Here is a 21375-nt window from a genome sequence, read left to right as displayed (position 1 = left end):
ATCTAAACAACCTCCACAATTGAAGTAGAAGAAAAAACCAACCATTTTAGCACCAAATAAATCCACAAGAAGCAAATACAACAATAAAAACAAAGAGAAGAAGCAAAAATTGAAAGGAAATCTACACTATTCCTACCTAGGGTTTAACTAAATAAGTTTAGATCAAATTTACACTAAGTTAGAAGATGAAATAGAGAGAGAGTGAGAGAGAAACTTACTTATTTGGTTGAGGAAAAGTGGGTGGTGAAGGTGGAAAGTAGGGGAGGATGATAATGAAGTTTTGTGAAGATGAGAGGAGAAGAGAGAAGATGGAGAGAGGTTAGAGAGAAATTAGAGAGAAAGGAGTGGGGGGTTATTTTTTTTTTGTTTGTGGTTCTGGGCGGGTGGGAGAGGGTTTAGTGGTAGGTGGGAGGGTATTTTGTTTAAAGGGGAAAAGAAAAAAATTAAAACAAAACAGAAAACAAAAAAAAAAAAACTTACCTGGACCCCGTCTGCGTCTGCGTCTGCCGCGGTTCTGACGCCCTTTTTTTAATTTTATTTTAAGAAGAGTTACGCTTATAACAATTTCATGGGTTGCCTCCCATGCAGCGCCTGATTTAACGTCGCGGCACGACCCAGATGAGTGCAGTTAAGGCTCGCTCGACCTCCGTGGTTCAGTCAACTGCAGTTCAGACCCTTCCTTGGGCTCGCTCATTCCCACATACAACTTCAATCTCTGACCATTGACTCTAAATGTACGACAGTCATTCTTAGTGGCAACGTCAACTGCTCCTGACTGGAAAACTTCAACTACTTGAAATGGTCCAGACCATCGTGACTTCAGCTTACCCGGGAACAACCTCAGTCTTGAGTTGTATAGCAATACCATGTCCCCAGGTTTGAAATTTCGCTCAAAAATGTTCTGATCATGTAGCCTCTTCATTCTCTCTTTGTACAGCCTTGTGCTCTCAAAAGTAAGATACCTGAACTCCTCGAGCTCAAGCAATTCTGTGACTCTTGACGTGCCCGCAGCTTCCATGTCTAAGTTTAGTTGTTTCAGTGCCCACCACGCTTTATGCTCGAGTTCTACAGGTAGGTGACAGGCCTTCCCAAACACTAACTTGTATGGTGACATACCAATTGGTGTCTTGAAAGCTGTTCTGTAGGCCCAGAGTGCATCATCTAGCTTCCTTGCCCAATCAGTTCTTGTGGCGTTCACAGTTTTTGTTAACACACTCTTGATTTCCCTGTTGGATACCTCAACCTGTCCACTAGTCTGTGGGTGGTATGGAGTAGCCACCTTGTGGCGCACATCGTATTTTATAAGCAACTTCTCGAAGGCTCTATTGCACAAGTGAGTGCCTCCATCGCTGATAATCGCACGTGGTGTCCCAAAGCGGGTGAATATGTTCTTCTTTAGAACCCCCACCACCACTTTCGCATCATTGGTGGGCAATGCTACAACTTCCACCCACTTGGATACATAGTCTACAGCAACAAGGATGTACTTATTGCCATAGGAGCTGACGAAGGGACCCATGAAATCAATCCCCCAGACGTCGAACACTTCTATCTCCTGAATTAGGTTCATGGGCATCTCGTGGCGCCGGGAAATGTTCCCGGTGCGTTGACATTCATTACAACCCTTCACCCATGAGTGAGCATCTTTAAACACAGTCGGCAGAAAAATCCGGCTTCTAGCACCTTTGCTGCTGTCCTGATCCCTCCAAAGTGTCCACCATAAGTCGATGCATGACAAGCCTGCAAAATAGAAGATTGTTCTATCTCGGAGACGCATCTCCGGATCATGTTATCCAGACATATTCGAAAGAGATAGGGCTCATCCCAATAGTACAAGCGGCTTTCACGAAAAAATTGTTTCCTCTGGGCCGATGAAAGGTCGTGAGGAACTATACCACTAGCCAGGTAATTGGCCAAGTCTTCATACTATGGCGCTTCCTGATGAGTGGTGGCGAGCAGTTGCTCGCCCGGAAAAGTTTCCAGAATTTCCTCAACTTTAATTGCATTTTCAGCTCCCTCAAGTCGTGATAGGTGATCAGCGACTTGATTCTCAATGCCCTTGCGGTCACGTATTTCAAGATCAAACTCTTGCAGCAGCAATACCCAATGAATCAGGCGTGGCTTAGAGTCTTTCTTTTCTATTAAGTACCTGAGAGCGGCATGGTCAGTGTAGACGATTACCTTTGATCTTATCAGGTAGGATCGGAACTTGTCGAATGCGAACACCACAGCTAGCATCTCCTTTTCAATCACCGTATAGTTCAACTAGGCTCCACTCAGCATTCTGCTGGCATAGTAGATTGGGTGCATCAATTTGTCCTTCCGCTGGCCCAGCACTGCCCCCACTGCGTAGTCACTAGCGTCACACATTAGTTCGAATGGTTTCTCCCAGTTGGGGGCAACAATGATGGGTGTTGTTACCAGCCTCTACTTCAACTCCTCAAATGCTACCCTGCAATCATCAGAAAATACAAACGGGTGATCTTTCTCTAATAACTTACAGAGAGGTTTGGTGATTTTGGAGAAGTCTTTTATGAACCACCGGTAGAAACCGGCATGTCCAAGAAAACTTCTTATTGCTTTGACCGAAGTTGGTGGAGGCAGCTTTGCTATTACATCAACCTTTGCTCGATCACTTCTATTCCCTTCCTTGACACCCGGTGCCCCAAGACTATGCCTTCTTGTACCATGAAATGGCACTTCTCCCATTTCAGCAGCAGATTAGTCTCGATGAACCGTTTCAGCACACGCGTCAGATTCACCAGGCACTCATCAAATGAACTTCCCACCACTGAGAAGTCATCCATGAACACCTCCATTATATCGTCAACCATGTTAGTGAATATGGCCATCATGCAACGTTGGAATGTGGCGGGTGCATTGCATAGGCCAAAGGGCATCCTCCTAAAGGCATAAATGCCATAAGGGCATGTGAAGGAGGTCATCTCTCGGTCCTCAGGTGCAATGGAAATCTGATTGTACCCTGAGTACCCATCCAGAAAACAAAAGTGTGACCTCCCTGCCAATCTATCCAGCATCTGATCGGTGAAGGGAAGTGGGAAGTGGTCTTTCCGGGTGGCTAGATTCAACTTTCGATAATCCATGCAAATTCTCCAGCCTGTGACGGTTCTCGTTGAGATTAGTTCATTGTTGTCATTCTTCACAACCGTCATGCCTCCCTTCTTAGGCACACATTGAACTGGGCTAACCCAGCTGTTGTCAGAGATTGGGAAAATAATTCCCGCATCTAACCACTTTATCACCTCCTTCTTCACCACTTCCTTCATAATTGGGTTCAGCCTCCTCTGATGTTCCCTGGAAGGTTTGTGCCCCTCTTCCAGCAGAATCTTATGCATGCAGTAAGCGGGGCTGATCCCCTTGATTTCTGCCATGGTCCACCCAATGGCAGTTTTGCACTCCTTCAATACCTGTAGAAGTTGTTGGACCTGCACATCTAACAAACCAGATGAGATAATAACAGGTAGAGTGGAGTCAGGTCCCAGAAATTCATACCTGAGGTGGCCTGGCAATGGTTTTAGTTCCAGCTTCGGTGGTTCTTCAATGGATGGCTTAGCTGGAGGAGTCTCCCTCTTTTCTAAGTGTAGGGGCTCAAACTCTAGATTTCTTTCCCAAGACCCTCTACCTTCTAGTGCCAACACCCATTCCGCCAAGTTCTCACTATTTACTTCCTCCAAATTCGTCAAACATGCAGCTAGGGGATCCTCAACAATCAACACTTCATCATCAGAATGTACGATTACATCCACATCATCAATAAGAGAGCAATTGGCAAACTCACTTGGTCGCCTCATAGATTTCTGCACATTGAATACAATCTCTTCGTCATTGAGCCTCATCTTAAGTTCCCCGGTCTCACAATCAATAAGAGCTCTCCCCGTGGCCAAGAATGGACTTCCTAAAATGATAGGAATTTCTTCATCCACTTTGCAATCCAATATCACAAAATCTGCAGGGAACACGAATTTCCCCACCTGAATAAGTACATCATCAAGGATCCCAAATGGACGCTTCACAGTCCTGTCAGCCAGCTGCAACAACATAGAGGTGGGTCTAGCTCTCCCAATGCCCAACCTTTTGTAAATGACCAGGGGCATAAGATTAATGCTGGCCTCTAAATCACAAAGTGCTTTCGCAAAAGTAAAGTTTCCAATGTGCATGGAATAGTAAAACTCCCTGGACCAGAGAGCTTTTCAGCAACAGGTCTAGTTACCACTGCACTGCACGTCTGAGTAAGTGTCACTGTGGCCAAGTCTTGGAAGTCAAATTTCCGGGACATTAAATCTTTCATCATTTTTGCGTATCCAGGCATCTCCTTTAAAGCTTCAATCAATGGAATATTAACCTGAATTTGCTTGAGCATCTCAAAGAACTTTTTGTACTGCTCCTCCTTTTGATGCTTGGCCAACCTCTGTGGAAATAGAGCAGGAGGTCTTTTCTTCCCAATCTCTTGGGACTTTTCTTTCTCAGCTACTATCTCTACTACCGGCTCTTCAACTGCTTCAGCAACTTTCTCGATCTCCTGCTGAGTATTCTTTTCTTCCTGAGCAGGCTGGATTGTCACATCTGTCAGCCTTGTGGAATCATCTAGCTCAATGGGTACCTGAAAGAGTGTCTCAGCCTGCATATTGTCACGAGCTCTCTCCTGCTCTACATCAAGATCCCTGCCACTACGGAGACTCACCGCCATCAGCTGCTTCGGGCCCTGATCTTTAGTATTAATTTGGGTATCTGCAGGTAATGTCCCCTGAGGACGATTGTTCAGAGACATTGAAATTTGGCCCAATTGCACTTCAATATTTTTGATTGCTGCATCATGTGCATCTACTCTTTCATTTATGTTTGCATTGGACCCAATCACCTGCTGCATCATTGCTTCAAGTCTTGTGAACCCATCTTCTTGCCTTCCACCATGCTGTTGCTGAGGTGGGAGATACCCTTGATGTTGACTGTTGTACCCCTATGATCTTGGATAAGGTTCCATATTGTTGGGGGGTCTCATACCTCCCATGTTTCCAGCGTTGTACTATGGCTGAGGTGGTCTGTATGGCTGCTGAGTTTGCTGACCCCAGTTCTGATTGCCCTGTCTCTGGCCTCTATAGTTTGACACATAGTTCATGTCCTCAGGGTGTTGATGATGATTATCATGTTCAGCATTCCACGGATTACCAATTGGCTGACTAATGCAAGATGTGCACAAGCCCCCATTGGTGGTATCTACAATGTGAACTTGCTGTTTCTGCCCCGATTCGTCCACCTTTTTGGTGAGTATGCTCATCTGTGTCAAAAGGGTCGCCACATTTTCAGCCATGGAATTTGATGGGTCAAAAGGCACTGAGTGTACCACTGGAGTGATAGGTGCATTCCTCGTCGTCCACCCCGAATTTTGAGCCATTTTGTCAAGCAGACTCTGACCTTCTCTCCAAGTTTTGCTCAAAAACGCCCCACCAGCTAAGGCATCTACAATGTTCTTCATGCTATCTGACAGTCCCATGTAAAACCATTGTCCCAACATCTGATCTGGAATACCATGGTGTGGACATATAACTAACATTCCTTTAAACCGGCTCCATGTCTCATGCAGTGTCTCCATTGGTTTCTGTTTAAAGCTCACTATCTCATCAATTTGTTGAGCTGTTTTGTTGGGCAGGTGGAACTTGATGTGAAATTGCTTGACTAGCTCATCCCAAGTTTCTGTAGAGTTTATGGGGAGTGAGTTTAGCCAGACCTGAGCAGCTCCTGTCACTGAGAATGGAAATAATAACAGTCTGATTGCTTCTGGAGTTACGTTGGGTTGCCTTTGAGTTTTGCAAATCGATAGGAAGTTCTTCAAGTCCCAGAAAATAATCCCTTGTTTTGCAGCAAGTGCAGCATGTTGTTCGTGATCTGGAACGATTCAGCTTGTATCGCGGGCATAACAATGGCAGTGGCTAGATTGTCAGCTGTGGGTTGTGCCCAGTCATATAGTGCAGCCTCAGGCACAGTAAGTGCCCTATCTCTGACGTTTCCGTTGACGTTGTTTACGTCACCCATGTCAATTTCGAGGTTGTGTGTTTGATGAGGTTGTTGAAGTCTTTTGTTGGCACGGTTCAATATCCGGAATATTTTCTCTGGGTCTGAGAGTCCTTCAAGTACTTCTCCAGTCCTTGTAGAGTTTCTAGGCATACACCTGTGCAACCACGTCAACAACCGTCAAAAATTTTCAATCAAATCTTGGTGTAGAGAAGACTGACTATACTAAGAATTTGTTGTATTTCTATCAATGGTAATTGATAATTCCGTTAACTCCCCGGCAACGGCGCCAAAATTTGATCACGCCCAACTATGCCTTATAAAAAGGACAATGCGGACGTTGCAAATATAACCTGAGTATTCCGCCCAGGGTCGAATCCACAGAGAATTAACCTATCAATCACAATCTTTAGAACTACTAAACTCTTGAGAACTAACTTCCCCAGACGTTTGAATCACCGTTGATGGTTTCTTTACTAACTAAGATTGCAAGTAAATAACAAGTTGTAAACTAAAATGCTAAGGTTGTAAACAATAATGAGAAAATGCTAAGGTAATGACTTCCCCAATTGATGGAATCCCTTCTGTTTATGCTTCATACAAATTGACCAACACACCTCTATCAATCATGAACGCTCATCTTACCACAAATCTCTCCCGAGTAATCACAGTAATATACTCAATGCACTCTCCCGAGATACACTAGCTAGCTTTAATTAACACAGTTCACTTCAGATTGCACTCAAGGCTTCGTTATCCCTAATCCCGCCTTTAAACCCGCAGTTATAGATCCCTCTTATACTTTGGGAGTAGTGTTGTTCAACAATAACCTAAATATGCACTCTCTCCCGAGTTATGCACACTAAATAGGCACAGCTAATTGAGGATCCTGTCAATTAACTACAACAACAACATAATTGAACAAATAAAGATTGAAACTAGCAATTTGTATTCACATAAACAAGAAGTTCATCCCCCAATAGGTTCCATCAAAACCTTAGACTAAGGATTTAGCTACTCATAACTATGGGTAAACAAACTAAGATAAGATTCATCATAAACTAGCAATAAAAATCAAAGAAAAGAAGAAAGATGTTTTGGGTGATCTCTCACAATTGTTCTTCTTGCCAAAAATACTCTCCAAAACAATACATGCCTCTCTTGGGCGGAGTCTAGTGTTTAAAATAGGGTTTTGGGCTAAAAATCCCGTGTTTTGCACTTTAGTCCCTGAACTTTCTCGCGCCTGCCGCGGTTCTGCCGCGGTCGCGGTGGAACCATGGCCAAACAGCTCCTCTGAATCTCCTTCTGTCTGCGAGCAGTCTTCACCGTGGTTCTGCCGCGGTCGCAGTGGAACCGCGGCAGAATCATTTCTCTGATTCTTCAACCTATTTTTGCGTGGTTCACTTGGGATATTTCACGGATGGCCTCTCATTTTTCAATTTTTGACTCCAAAAGTACTCCCTAGCCTTCCCTAGTCATATATAACTTGCAAGTCATGAAAAGCACTAATAAAAGCATTTTGTTATCACTTTTATTATCAAAACTATGCAAGAATGCGGTTATTTAGGGTCTGAATATAGTTAAATTCACCTATTATCATGTCCTCACCATCTGTGAGAGAATAGAAGAGTCAAGTTTCAAACTTTGAAAATAACAACTCTGCACGACAATGATGCAATCACCACGTCCAGATGTACTTGGATCTGCACACGAAGTGCAAAGTATAGTATTGAGTATAACCATCTCATGTACTCAATAAGTATTAAAGCTAATCTTGGGGTGAAAGCAGTGATGAGCTCAGAAGAAGACAGTCAGAAACAAATATTAATAACAACACAGGAATAATGATGACAGTAACAATAAGTAATTCAAAGGAATTATTATAATCAGCTCGTTTATATTACAGGAATTTAGATATGCTTCCGTGTATAACATCTAAAGCCCAACACTGATAAGTACAATTTATATACCAGATATCATGAGGAATGATACGTCTCTATGTCTACATGTCAATTGTGTATGTCAAATGAATGATTTCACAACGGTATTTCCAAGTTCTCTCACTCTCAGCGTACTCAAGGTCTTTCTCAGATGCCTACTCTATTACACACACACACAATCACTCAGCACTGTACCAATGCTTGACATTAATGCCCCTCACAAAAATATATATAAATATATCATTGAGCCTACACTCACTACTGGTATGTTAGACTTCGGAGGTGTGGATCTTGCCCAAGCGCTAATCAAAATCCAATATGACATGTTGTGGCGTGCACCCCGATCCACATAACAACAAAGCCAATATGGCCTGTTGCACGTGGCTCTAAGGCCTACCTCAAACATCAACCTCTCAAGTCTCAAGGGCTCTCAATCTCATATCACTCAGCCAACAGTACCACATATGGAAAACAGCAACAACATGCAATGCAACAATGAATGATGAACATAGATTGAATATGATATGTAAATGAAAAATCATGGCTGAGTGTATAATTACAGTTAAGTCGGATAGCCCAAAACAATAAAGATAGTATCATTAGAACTCAACTAAATAATCACGTAGCCTAAACATGATTTCTAACATAAATCATAGCTTAGATAATCAAATAAGTAGGGAGGAGCCCAGCGCCATTTCCTCCCCTTGAGGATTTTCTTGGACCTCTGGCTCAAACAACAGAGAATGTACAACCTTCCTCCATGAAAAGACTCTCCTCACTCTCACCTCCACACTCTCTTCACTCACCTCTCACACATACATAGATACAGGAATAATGAGAGAAAAACATAGGCTAAAAACGGACAAAAAGAGAGATAGAGAGAGGACGAAACACCATAAACTCTTTTTGGCCAAGAGCAACGTCTCTGCGGCTGGTCTTCTTCTTCTTTCTCAGAAAAAATGAAACACCATAAACTCACATCTTTTCAACACCAAAAACCATCCCCAAATTTCAGCCTAAAACACCTCTAAAATATCCCAAAAATAGCTGAAAACCAGATCTAAAATACCCCAAAATCTGCCCTAAAACTCACCTCCATAACAACCAATATTCATCTCCAAAGTTGCTGAGAAAATGCAGCAACTCTCCTCCCCAAACCATCCATGAAATTCACCTCCAAAACACCTTTAAACTAGCTCCAAAATAGCAATATCTTACAGCCGAACCCAGCTGGAAAATACAGTAATAAGCACCATTAAAACCATCGTAATTCTTCCCCAAGGTAGCGTGTAATTGGGTTTGAGCCAGATTCGATTTGACATCGAGGTTCGGCGTGGCTTTCAGTTGGCTGGACCGTGCGCTCTCAGCTTTGTCAGAGGCTCTTTTTTCTATATTTGTTGGAAGCTCTTGCAAACATTGAAAGCTAATCAAAAGATCCATTTTTAATCTATTGTTTTCAATATAATAGTAGATCTGTTGTGACTTTAAAAAAAATAAGTAAGGAGAAGAAGGATATAACAATATATGACAACAAAACAAGTATGGAAATCTTCTAAAAGTCAACTCGGATCATGATTACCCGGTGCACACCCACACTCCTGTCACCTAGCATGTGCGTCACCCCAAAACATCACAAATAACATAGTTCCCAGGGATAATTACCCTCAAATCCAAGTTTAGAAATGTTACTTGACTCATAATGCGCAAATCAATACTCCAAAAAGTCCTTGCCTCGTGAATCAGTCTTCGATCGACTCGAATCTAGTCAAAACAACTTAATACCATCAATAATAGCCATAGAAAACAATCCCAAATGATAAAGCTAAAGTCTTGAACCAAATCTGCAAAGTCAACCCAAAAAGTCAATCCTAGGACCACACCCCGGAACCCGACATAATTTATAAATTTCGAATACCCATTCAATTACAAATCCAACCATACTATTTTCGTCCAATTTTATCAACAAATCGACCCCCAAATTACCGAATCTCACTCTCCAACAACATAGTGTAAAATCCCCAAATTTCACTTCCGATTCTCATAAACTAGGTGTAATAATCAAAGGGTAATCAATATCTAACATCAAAAGTGATTAAACTTCACTTACCTCTTCAATTGCAGCAAAACGTCTCCCAAAAATTGCCCTTAGTCGAGCTCCACAAATCAAAAATGAAATAAAAAACCAAACCCTAATTTATATGCTCTGCCCATCAATTCTCACACCTGCGGCTCAATCCGTCACACTTGTGACGCCTCTTTCATGGTCAAAATTTTGCTTATGCGAAAACCACTTAAGTCCCAGGCACCTGTGGGACCGGTTCTGCGATCTACCCTTTACATCTGCGAATTCCCAGCTTTCGTCCAAATTCCGCTTCTACGGTCTAACTTCCATATCTACGGGCTCGCAGATGCGGCAACCACCTCACATCTACGATCTTACCCAATTCCAGCCTAGCCCCGATTCTAGCACTACAAAAAAAAACAGCATTTAACGATGGACAATATCTGTCGCTAAAGAGCTTTTTTTCGTCGTCAAGCCGGATTAGCGACTGCTTTTCCTATGTTGCTGATTTGCTCGTTGCTAAGCTCTTAGCGACTGAAAAATTGAATCCGTCACCAAATAGCGACGTTTTAGCGACAAATACTATCCATTGCTACATTTAGCGACAGAAATTTCGTCGCCATATTAGCAAATTGTGTCGCTAAATTCATAAAGCATTTCGTCGTTGGTATACTTTTGCGACGGAAAGTCGGTCGCTAATCCATCGCCAAATATTTTTAGAGTCATTTCATCTTTGCTTTTGGAGACAAAAATCGTCGGTTGCAATCTGTCGCTATATTATTTTATATATTTATTTTTGTTAAGAAAAATATCCGTCGCAATCTATCGCAATATCTTTCCCTTTTAGATCTTTTTTATTTATTATTTTAAATTTTCTCTGCTCATGCATTTTGAATGTAAATTATTAGATATCCTTAATAATAGGTAAAGATCATATAAATTAACATACTTCAAGGTCCAAAATGATATCAAAATGCATATAGCTATTACAATTAAGTTTGAATCATCTCTAAAACCAACAATAACTATGCGCTCTGTTAGTGCAGGAATCAAACGCATCGCTCTGTTAGTGCAGGAATCAAACGCATCATTAACTCATCCAGATTCCCTATTGATGTTGATTGAGTACTCGAAGGTGGTATTGATGATGAAGCATCTGATCCAGAAGAACCACGAAGATTCGGCTCATAATAGCATTTTGCTTGAGATCCAAGACCATATAATCTTCTCTTCTTTTCCCCTCTCGCGGCTTCATAATATGCTTTACATTGGTCAATATCAGATCGAGTTTGTGTTTGTTCCCATAATATTTCCTGATATCTTTCCTGTAAAAAAGTGTAATAAGTAGTAAAATTAAAACAGTCAAAAATGTTGAGCATTTAATTAACCAATGGAGAGGATGCAACTTTTCATATTTGCTGCTATATGCAAGGACAAAATTATGGGAGGATAAAAGTCCCAACAAAATATTATATGATACTATAATCATAATCTAATCTTTATCTACAACATCCTAATATTGGAAAATTAAGCTAGAACCTTCCAAGTTCCTGTTTTCTTCCTATTTGCAGGCTTATTCTGATTATCCACAGTCCTATCCTCGGTATTGAGATCTTCTTCTACCATTGCATAACAAAGAAGAAAAATAATACTTTATTGATTTGGTTTTTGTCACTCCAATAATTATCAGAAACAAGTCGTTAAAATTAATTTGGAGGGAGCCAAAAGATTTAGCTAATGGATCAACCCTTTGTTTTTCTTAGATAAAATATCTCAAAACTCCAAACCACTCTATTCTAAAGTTCATTCACATAACCAAAGATACGTTATTGTTGGTAGTATTAGATGCAATTTGGTTTTGGATGTACCAAACTCATTAGCTTTAAAAACAGCAAAAATGCAAAAGCCACTTACAAAACACTAATTTTGGAATCCACCTCAAGGAAGAAGTCCCATTTCAAATTGGATAGTAGTTACCAGATTAGATAAAAAAATATTGAAATTTTTATTAAATGCCACAAAGCAAACATGTTGATAGAGAGCAGCTTCACTATCTCTTTTTACATTGTAGTAAATAAGATTATAAAATATTGGACTTACTTTCACGATTCGAGCTTTCTCATCAAGAAAAGATTTTCCATCATGCCCATGTGTATGGACGTACAAATGTATTTCACTTGGTGTTGGGTCTCGACCCTTCTCAACAGCCTATACAAAAAATAATGTATTTTTCTTGTTTAGAGATGTTTCTATGCAGTAACAAAATTTAGAATTTTTTTATAGCTAATAAATGATGGAGAAACAACAATTTAAACTTTAAAATAAGTAACAGTGGCAACACTCAGCAGTAGTAGTAATTAGTTTTCTTCCTTTACATCTAAATAACATTGGCAGCAGTTATAGTCTATATTCTAAAATGACAGTCAAGTTAGATTAACAATTCATTCTTCCCCTTCGAAGAGTGATTTTCTTTGGAAACGACATTGAAGATTTTTGGAACATGGGGATGACTATTGTATTAGCAACAACAGAATAAAGCTTAATAAAATTCTACCTAAGGAACATGAGAAAGAAGCACAAAGGAAACATGTAGTAGTACAGAATATATAATAGCAATCGGTTATTAGAATAAGCAGAAAGATAACTAGTGATAAGGTAGTATGTGCAGAGTGATAGATCTACAACTTCTTCTTAATTTTTCACATATATTTACAAGTGAAACCCCTATATTCTCTGGTATTCAATAAGGAATATCGTCTTTCTCCGGAGGTCAAATAAATTACTACATCTTGTTCAAGTTTAAAATACTAATATTTTTTAATAAGTAGTAGTACTTAAACAAACACCACCCAACCCTCTTTTTTTAAAGTAAAAAAATCACACATACTTAATTGCAAGATACTTTAAAATAATTAATCAATCAACCTTGACCACCAGGTTTTTTCCTCTAACAAGTTATTGGCAAACACAAACTAGAATTCAGCTAAGAGAAACTCAATCAAAGCAAAGTAGTAAACACATTAGCATAGTATATTCTCCTTTTATGTGGAAGAAGAAAAATAAAGATGTGTACCACTACAGATTTCCAAACATTTCAATCAATGCTACTACCTTGAAAGGAAATATGGTAAATATATTTTTAAGGACATACAAAATAAGATAAATTTACTTGGTCCCTGTAAAAAACAGAACAACCAATTAGACATGAAAGTTCCAACGGAATGAGCACCATAACAATGTTGTAAATAAACATGAAGGTAGGTGCAGAGAAACATCAGCTGGGCGTCACATTCTTCAATAATAGACTGACTGGCTACTCACCTAGAACTGGTCGCACAGAGAGAGCTCTAGATACATATAGAGAAACATATACACACAGAGAGAGGGGAGAGATAGAAGTAGAGAGAGTTTACCTAAACTTGATTTAACTACTCGTACAAGCGACGACGATGTTAATTGAGAAGAAATAGAGCTTCACATATCATCACAAGCGGTGAAAGCACCCTATGAAACAAAAAACATAAATTAAATTTCTAATACAAAATTTATCAAAAGCTGTGTGAAGAAATTTTTTGTAGATCTGGGCAAAAAATTAAGAAGACAAGCAAGAGAAGATTAATTAGGCCACCAAAAGAATCTGTTAGTTTCATATATTAAACAAAACATCTATTAGACAAATATACTTGATAATATACACAAATTGGTGGCTTACCTATTTTGGTACCCAAAATTAGTACTAAGCATAAGAAAGAGAAGAAGAAACAAAGCCATCTACAAACTTTAGATTTACGTTGGCTACTAATTTTTGCGCTTGTTCTTGAAATACCTTACCCAGTTTATCTCCCAATTGATTTTTCTCTCCCTATGAAACAAAAAATACAAATTAAATTTCTAATACGAAATTTGTTTAAAGCTATGTAAAGAATTTTTTTGTAGATTTGGACAAAAAATTAAGAAGATAAGCAGAAGAAGATTAATTAAACTACCAAAGGAATCTACCAAAAAATTCTCGAAACCTTTAAATTCACGAAGATGGCGGTCTATAGAGCCATTTTCGTGTCAAAATTGACACAAAAATCGGATTGTTATAAGCTTTCATGATATAAAGAAACAACCAAAAGGATGAAACCACATCAGATGACAAAAATCTTTCCAACAAAAATCGAAAACATAATATTTTCTAAGCTACAATACTCCAATAACTGTAATATAAAACTCCAACAAAATACCAGTGTTCACTTGAAGTTTTAATTTTATCACATCTAAAGTTAAGAATAACCCAAAATCTGATTCTTATAAAGTTTCATAAAGTAACAATCAAAGACATGAAATCAATTCAACAAAAAAGTCCCAAAATACAAATTTTGCTAAGCTATATAAATAAATCTCCCAAAGAGATACTAGTTTCAAATAAATCTGATTTTTATCACAAATGATAACAAAAGATTAGTGCTAAGCTTATTGAAGAAGAAATAAAGCCATCTACAAACCTTAGATTCACATTGGCTAATGATTTTTGTTCTTGTTCTTGAAAACCCTCATCGTGTGTCTTCTACTGATTTTGCCCTCAGCCGCCTAGTTTTGCTCACTCGTGTGTTTCTGCTGTTTTAGAAGAGACTGATATTTTTACCAAATTTGTGCCCTAGGAAAAATAATAAAGTTGTCTTCAGCGATGGATTTAGCTATGGATAGGGTTCCGTCGCTAACAATAATATTACTGTTTATTAAAAAATACATTATCGACGAAAATTTCCGCAGCAAGGAGTTTTAAAATATTTTAATAAAAAAATTAAGGCTAGCGACGGATTTTCCGTTGCTAAATCCGTCGCTGAAGTAAAATAAATTTTGTCGCTCAGCTTTTATCGCTAAATCCGTAGGTAAATTGAGGGCGCCAATATTTAGCACCAACAATTAGCGACAACTTTCGATTTTGTCGCTATTTCGTCGCTATATTAGATGCTAACTATTTTTTTTTGCTTTTTTTGCAATGAAACTTTTATTCCGTAGCCAATCCGTCGCTAATTGTTGTTTTTTTTGTAGTGTACGACCATCTTCCACTTTGGCGGACTCACATCTGCGGATACCCGCCAGCACCTGCGGACTCGGCCTAGCCCATCCTTATCTGCACCTATGGTCCATATGCCGTTTTTGCGGCGTCGCACCTGCGGTAAATCCTTCGCGGGTGTGACTGCACCAAAACTCCCAAGCTTCAGCTATCCTTCAAAGTCCAAAAATGATCCGCCAATCACCTGAATCACACCTGAGGGCCCCGGGACCCCATCCAAACATATCAACAAGTCCTAACATACAATACGAACTTACTCGAAGCCTCAAATCACATCAAACAATAGCAACAACAACAATAAATCCAGTGTAATCCAATAAGTGAGATACATTAAAAAAACATCAAAATTACGAATCACACCCAAATTCAAGCCTAATAAAACTAATGAACTTCTGACTTCTAAAACTCATGCCGAATCATATCAAATCAACTCCAAATGATCTCAAATTTTGTACACTAGTCCCAAATGACACAACGGACCTATTACAACTCTCAGAACAAAATATCCGCACCTGATATCAATAAAGTCAACTCTCGGTCAAACCTCTCAACTTTTCAATCCTTCAACTTTTCAACTTTCGCCAAAAAATATCAAATCAACCTATGAACCCCAGATCAATATTCGAACATACACCTAAGTAAATCACCATACGTTGCTATTAAAATCATCAAAATAGCATTCCGAAGTCGTCTATACAAAAGTCAAATTCCGGTCAACTCTTTCAACTTAAGCTTTCAACCTTGGGACTAAGTGTCTCAATTCACTCTGAAACTCTTCCAAAAATCAATCCAACCATCATGGCATGTCACATAACAACAACTGAACATAGAAGAGGCAATAAATAAGGGAGCGGGGCTACAATACATAAAAATAATCGACCGGGTCGTTATAGATAAACATGTTCGGCTCATTAAATGTAAGGAGACGTGCATCCTTTCAAGTGTCAGAAATCATTTACGAACTTTTTCGCCAAGAAAAAGAATCTTATCTACTTTCCGATAACATCTAGTTTAGTCATCAAAAAATAGGAGTACTATCTATATGGGGTAAAAATTGATGAATGGCAGGCAAACATTCGTCAAGTTGCCACGTGTCAGTAAAGACATGTAAGGTATGAGGCGGCAAATAGCTGGCAACGTACGAGCATGTGACCAGTGTTCTGTGAGTTCTGAAGATATTGGAACTGGAGATAAAAGTTTGAAAGCGAGATATCAGTTGAAAATGCAGCATTCAAGGAGTGGTCATTACAAAGAATCTTTGCATTTATACTCAACCTTATGCAACTATCAAGAGAGGTTCATATTAAAGAAAAGCTTGATTTAGGAATCTTGTCTCTCCGAATTTAGCTATAAATAGAGGAATTTATACTCATTGTAGGCACAAAATGTATGAAAAAAGGTTAAACTTACTCTAGCTTTTTATTAACATCCTTTTTGCACAATACTTTGTTCTTGTTCTTGCTTCCAGAGAAGCTCACTTCACATGCAGGCTTGTATTTTTTTGAAGTATTCTTAATTAATTTACATTTGTTCTTTGTTGCTTTATATTTTTGGATCAATTTAATTCACGTGTCTATAAACTACGTTCCAAATTCAATTGTACTATTTTATGAATAAACATCAAGATATGTACCAATCAAGAATCAAAACAGACCACTGCTCAAGCTGTATATATAGTAGAAGACGAAAAAGAAGAACTTATACTTTTGACTGACCAACTTCAAGCTTTTTTTTTCCTACTCTTAGTAAATATTGTAACTCAATCTGACTTATTATATAATAGAGAGAGAGAAAATTATTGGTAAGGCATTGTATCAAAAGATTTGAGCGTCTAAGTTGCATAAGAAATTAGTTGATGAGTGAGTAAGAATTTCATTAATAAATCGTTCTTAAAACATCAAGGAGTTTTGAAGAGAGAACTCTTTTGCAGCCAAAGAGATTGAATTATGATTCACATTGAATCCGATCAATATAAAAACATTACTGCGTCATTTACTTTTCTTCTTCAATCATAATTCACCTATTCACTTAAATCACGGACAACTAACTAGTAAACTAGTCGGCTAAAGTTTCATAATTTTAAAAAAGTCAACAATTCGCCCCTCTTATTCTTTCATAGGCATGCTCAATACATAAAGTGGGACTCAAATATTCAAATCGCAAGGTTGGATTCTTATACTATATATAACTTAGTTAATATAATTAAAGTTTTCATAGCATTTTTCAGCACTGAAATGCCTCATGATCTATGCTGTTTGTACTTTAAATAATATAATTATTGGTGACTAATTTTTTTTTTCTTTTCTTCGCTCTTTTGTTGTGGTCAAGTGAAGAACTCTCCCATTAGAAAAGTTTGCTAGTCGTACAAGATTAGTTAGGTCTATTGTACTTTGGCCCTTCTACACAATATTCAATAAAGAGACAAAAACAAAAGGGGAAGACAAAATAAAAACAAAATATTGGTCCTACACTAGATTTCATTCTCTTTTTACGTTTTTTATTTACTTCGTCTGGCCCAATATTGACCCAATCAAAATTTAAACATAAAGAAAAAGAAAAACAAGGTATATCTTTTTAAGATAAGTTTCAAAGGAGACAATAGATTTAGGAGGAAAATACAAATGAACCTCTAGAGTAATTTCTCAAAACTTAAAGTATTTCTATATTAATAACATAAGGGTTGAAAGAAAGTGTAATTTTATTTTGGAATTATATTTATAGTCTAATGATCGCAATTTAAGTGCAAGAGTATCAATCATGTCACAAGCATTCTGCAGCTTGTACCAAACAGAGAAGTTTTATTTTGTGTCTCATCCAATCGACACTAGTTGTATGAGGCTCCTTTTTTGTCTCACAGATTTGTGGACCCCAATTTTACACTTATGGGTCCACAGAAATCTGGGTCCACAGATTTGTAAGACAAAAAGGAGTCTCATACAACTAATGTCAATTGTATGAGACACAAAATAAAATTTTCCTACCAAGCATGTCATGAATATAAATAGAATTCTGCAGCTTTTTTGGAGTCAACTTGGGAAATTAACAAAGGCATGAGTATCGAAAATTACAACGTCTTGGAAAAAAGGAAATTGACGAAAAAAATCTCAACAACTTTTAGACTAGTCCTTTGGTTAAATAAATATGTTCACACCTTTTTTTCCTGGAAAAATCAGTCAACCGTTAATAATTGTCAAAAAAGACATCCGCTTTTTTCTTGCGTTAGTTTCATGAAATCAAATTTATGCTGTTTGACTACTACTGTGGTTTATTTGCTTCACATAATCTTATTTGACAAAGAAATATGTCCTTTTAATCCTTTTGGAATATTTTTGTCAAGTTCATTATTCTGACTACGGATAGTACCAATTAAGTCAAAAAACTACAGCAATATAATAATTCTAAAAGTCATACATAGAATTATCAGTTCGTGTAACTGAGAAGTCATGAGTAACACTCCACTTGTTTTCCCTCTAAAGTCTTACCCCTGGCCTCTTATACCCCCAAAAGAACATTGTTTTTAAATATGAAAATGGTTATTAGTAATGGAATTTAAAGTGAAAACTAACCAATAAGCTAGTACTCATCTTTTTCGATGTGACATGATTTGATTGGAAAAGGAGTTTTAAGAAAAAACATAAAATTTTAAAATCTGTTGCCTTAAACACGTTATAATATTTGTGTGGCTATAAAACATTTTCACCAAAGATTAAATAAAAAGTATAAAGCTAAATTATTTACAAATATAAAATTGCTAAGCCGTATAAGGTAAGAAATTCACAAGTACGGATCTAATGGTCGCTCAATTACTAATTGAAAAGCAGATTATAATGAGATTCTTCAGTCCTTCAGTGGTCGTTGCATCAGTGATCTAGAGTATTATTTTTTAAATAAACTAATAAAAAAATAGTATCGCATAAATTGAGATTAAAAGAGTATATTTTTTGAGGGGAGGGTGTTTATGGGATAGAGGAAGATGTTTTTAGGGTAAGGGAGGGGATGTTGACTATGTAGCCGAAGAAAGGGATATTAGGCTATGCTTGGTCTCGGGACCAATGGCCCTATAAAGATAATTGGGCCACTTTATAAGTATTAAAGTGAAGAGTCCAATGCAAGAGAGAATCAAAATTCTAGTTGAAAGGAACTAAAAATAAGGGCGCCATTTGCAAAAGGAAATTTTATCTCCTATAGCAAATGTATAAACCATATTTATTATAAATTAAATTATTTTAAAATATTATTTTCTATTGTTACCTTTTATATTTTATAGCAAAATAAATATTTATTGTATATACTATCATTGAGGCATGAAATACACTATTTATGTTTTTCCTCTATCTTAGACAGCTGGACATACCTATTTTTAAGGTGGTTGTCGTTACTGTATTCATGAATACATGACGCGAATACATGTGAATACATGCACGTGCAGCTGGATTGCCATGATTTTAGGCGCTTTTTGCTACCGTATTCATGAATACAGCTGCGCGAATACATGTGAATACATGCGCGTACAACTGTACTGTCCTGATTTTAAGCACTTTTTGCTATTGTATTCATGAATACATGGAGTGAATACATGTTAATACATACGTGTACAATTTGAATACCATGATTTTTAGGCTAATACACTACCGTAATAACTGAATAGTAGCTATAGGAAGTAATTATGTATATGGTAGCTATAAAAATTAATAGCCACAAAACATTAGTGGTTTCTGAAAATTCCTCTTTTGTTTTTATCGAAAACGCATCTATGCTTAAAGCTCGAATTTGAAATATCTTATTAGAATGAAGAAGTATTCTGTTTAATGGTTTATAATTACGTATCAAAAGTTAGCGGCATCCAGTACCGATACTCTCCTTTAGATCCTAGTAAAAACCATATCTTTAGGGTACGCGCGTTGCGCGTGTATCACGTGTTAATGAGTATAGTTTTTTTTTAAAAAATACTGGGTAGAGATCGAGCGAGGTCGAAGGAAGCATGCTAAGTCGAATAACAAAAAGCCGAGATATCCATGACCGGATAGCGATCGTGGCGGAAATCTCGGTACGTATCAAGTCAAGACCGGACATTTTATCCAATCATGAGATTTCCTTCTGTATTTAGAATTGTACCATAAGTAGAATTCCTCTATTATATAAAGGGGGTTCTAATCATTTTGTAATCGTCATATTCACGTTACAAAAGCTATATATTCATTTTCACTTAAGCTCTTAAATTCTTGTTACTATGTTCATACATTCAGACGAGATATTCACTTAATTCGAGGGCAGTCTAGCTCAAGGATTAAAGCTATGCATTTTATTTGGTTTGCTTCATTTATATTTGCAGTTATTTCCATTGTCAATTTAAGTTTTCTCTCAATTTGTACTAAGCAAATCATGTGTCCTTAAAACCATAGTATAAATTCAATTGTTATCCATTTTTAGGGTAAACAGATTGGCGCCCACCATGGGGATAAAGATAATAGTGATTGCCTGGTACAAATTTTTGTAACACACACTATTATACGCTTGTTCTTTGAAGTATCTTTGATTACTGGATTAAAAGATGTCAAACTCTAAGTCAGCACCTCAACACATTGACGATGATCTCAGCCACCAAAGCAAGAATGAGAACATTGCACTAGTAAACATCGCACCCCCTGTTGGCCTCGATGGAGTTCCAGCTGTAACCCAATTGACGTCAGTTCATATGTAGTCATCAATGGGGATATGGTCGTTGATCCTGAAAGCAACATTCGTGAGGGTATCTGATAAGCTACTCAGAGTGCACATGGCGGTGAGGATGGTGGGATTAGCATGCGGGTAATCTTCGAAATGTTGCAGGCCCAACAGGCAGCAATAGCCAAGTTCCAAAATCAAAACCACATGCCGAGCAGGGTCGAACTCAAGTCGTCCCAAGAAGTTGTGCACAAGGTCGAATCGACTTGAGAAAATCGAATGAGAAGGAATCGGAGTCTAATCCCCCTATTATAAAAATGCTCGAAGAGTTGACAAAGCGAATTGAGACAAGGGAAAAGAAGATCGAGGAAAATGATAAGAAGGTGGAAACCTATAACTCTAGGGTCGACCAAATCCCGAGGGCACCCCCAATATTGAAAGGACTAGATTCTAAAAAGTTTGTACAAAAACGTTTTCCCCCTAGTGCGGCTCTGTAGCCAATCTCCAAGAAATTCTGTATGCCCCAGATTCCAAAGTATAACGAGACGACTGATCCAAATGAAAATGTTACCTCGTACACGTGCGTTATCAAAGGAAATGACTTGGAAGATGAG

General features: G+C 38.1%; 1 long non-coding RNA gene across 1 annotated transcript; it reads right to left on the bottom strand.

The window, feature by feature from the left end:
• Positions 1-10968: 10968 nt before the first annotated feature.
• On the bottom strand, positions 10969-13538 carry LOC107768539 (uncharacterized). Its single transcript, XR_001644163.2, has 3 exons — positions 13446-13538; positions 12133-12240; positions 10969-11357 (listed from the first exon to the last, which is right to left on the bottom strand). It is a non-coding gene; the product is annotated as an uncharacterized LOC107768539 (long non-coding RNA).
• Between the last annotated feature and the right edge of the window lie 7837 nt (positions 13539-21375).

This window comes from Nicotiana tabacum, chromosome 18 (assembly GCF_000715075.1).
Source record: "Nicotiana tabacum cultivar K326 chromosome 18, ASM71507v2, whole genome shotgun sequence".
Taxonomy (NCBI): domain Eukaryota; kingdom Viridiplantae; phylum Streptophyta; class Magnoliopsida; order Solanales; family Solanaceae; genus Nicotiana; species Nicotiana tabacum.
The sequence above is the reverse complement of the archived record's forward strand: the minus strand, read 5'-3'. Positions and strand labels throughout refer to the sequence as shown.